Below are 2,435 nucleotides of genomic sequence, written 5' to 3' on the forward strand. Positions count from 1 at the left end.
GCTGCAAGAACATGTTGCTGATGGTGCTGTTCCTGCTTCTACTGAACATATGTGAAGTTGGTGCTATGCCTTGTGTCGCCAGTAATCTGAACCCAGTTCTATATGAGTCATCTCAGTCAGGAGACCTCCTTATTGGTGGGATGGTTTCCCTGATCAATTCATTTATTCCCGCATTTTCTTTCACTGAACATCCTTGGCAGTCGTACTCTGACTTCAGCATGTAAGGAATGGTTTCTTGCTCTCTTTTGATGTTGCAGGATCATACATGTTTTCTGTTTTCTGTACTCTTTACTTTCAAAGTTGACATGGAGAACTTCAGTTTCCAAACTGGTTGAACACCAACTTGTTGAGCTCGTGTTGGTTTGTGTATATGTCTTTGGGCAGCTCATCATTTCCTTTCTTTGCAGTAAACATGAATAAATGTAGCTTTTGCATTGTGTGGGTATTAGTAAGGCTTTAAGCAAACAGTTGTTGAAGAATCCCAGGTTATGAAATTAAACTTGGAAAAGTAAGGAAAGAAGAAGTTCCAAAATGCATGCCTTCTGGGATGAAATGAAATTATATAAAAATGATAGAAAATCACTTTAAGTATGTGCTGGGTCATATGTATGTCTTCCGGCAGCTCAGTGTTTCTTTTTCTGGAATACACATTGATAGATTTGGCATTTCCCTTGTGTGATTATTGGTAATACATTAAACAAGCAATTGTCAAAGAATTCGATATTATGAAAATAAGCCTTGAAAGGAAAGCCAAGAAGGAGTTCCAAAACGTATGCCAACAGGGTTGATAGAAACTAAAATAAAACCCAAACATAAATGCAGGGCAGGGCAGGGTGGGACAGGGCAGGGTGGGCCAGGGAGAGCAGTGAGTGCAGGTTACTGCAAGGCACGGCACGGCAAGGCAAAGAGTCAAAGAGGCAAAATGGCAAAAGGCAAGGCAATGTTTGATACCAATAGTGTTCATGGAGAACAAAATATTCAACTCTTCAGCAAGCACCAAGCAACCAAAAGCACTGATCAACATTTCTGACAAGGATTCATGTCCAGACCGGACTACACACCAGCAGTGGAAGTGCTTGCATGACTTAGTCTTGCTTTATTTGTTGTTGGAATCAGATGTTGAGAGAATTGGAACTCTTGGGGAGTCTGAAATTCCACCGGAGATGTAGCAGCATGTGTCTACAACTCTTAGGTTGCGCTGGAGTTAGAAGAATCAGGAATAAATTTTATTTAAGAAGTTTGGAAGTCAGGAAACCAGAACAGAAGCAATCTGAGCAGGCACAGAGGATGCCTTGTACCCTTTCTTTTCAGAGATAACTTGATTGTGATNGCAGAACTAGATGAGGTCTTATGCTCTCTCCATCAAAAGATGGTGAATGAATACATGCTGGGAAAGGTAGGCAACCAGATTAAATGATGGGTATTGAGGACATTCTACTGAAAACCTCAGGCACTATGAATGAATTAAGAAAATGACAAGAAAATGGGATGTTGTCCTCTAGCAGGGCAAGGAGCAGAGCTCTGGGGTGGGGATGGATTAGAGTGTTCTCCACGTTCTTCTTACCATTGACAGTATCTTGAAGGCTGGCTGGAAATCTGAACAGGAGCAGTCCTCCTCTGCAGTGAGGATATTTCAGAGAGATCTTAATTATAATAGGACGCTTGTATTCCTTGGTATTCCTCCATGACATTTGTGAATAACAGGTCAGAGTGATCACAACAATAAGACACAGACTGGCTGCTGTCTCACGTGGCAGGAAGATGGTGCAAACCACTCAGACATGCTTTTGGGCATCCAGTTTGGGCTCAAGAAAGAGAGCAATGTAGTCCTTCTTGGCCAGTGTTTGCAAAGAGAAGGTCATGATTTCAGCCAGACAACTCCAGCAAAGCAGAACTAATGATTATGTACAGCATCTTCCATGTTGGGGAATTGCCTAATGAATGTCTGTTCTTTTACTTCAGCCTGGTGACCAAGTTCTACCAGCACATCTTGTCCTTGACCTTTGCTGTGAAGGAGATCAATGAGAATCCCATGATCCTCCCAAATGTCTCCCTTGGATTCCACATCTACGAGAGCTACAATTATGCAAAGATGACCTATCGCTCCACCCTGGATCTTCTCTTCAGATTTCATCGCTTGGTTCCCAACTATGAGTGTGACCCCAAGAAAAATCTCATCGCAGTCATTGGGGCTCTTGCTGCTGTTCCCTCATTGTTCCTGGCACAAATCCTAAGTCTCTACAAGATCCCACAGGCATGAGCTCTGCATGGTGGTTCTGGCACTTTTTCTGATCTTCTATGTAGGGCAATCTCTTGCTTTATCTCAAGAGCACTTTGTGGTTTACACATAGAATTACCTGACAAATGAAAAGAAAATTAGAATGTTGCTATTCTCCTTCAGATAACTTGAAGTATATTCAGGTATTGGTATCATA

This window comes from Varanus komodoensis, unplaced genomic scaffold (assembly GCF_004798865.1).
Source record: "Varanus komodoensis strain SLA01 unplaced genomic scaffold, ASM479886v1 scaffold766, whole genome shotgun sequence".
NCBI lineage: Eukaryota > Metazoa > Chordata > Lepidosauria > Squamata > Varanidae > Varanus > Varanus komodoensis.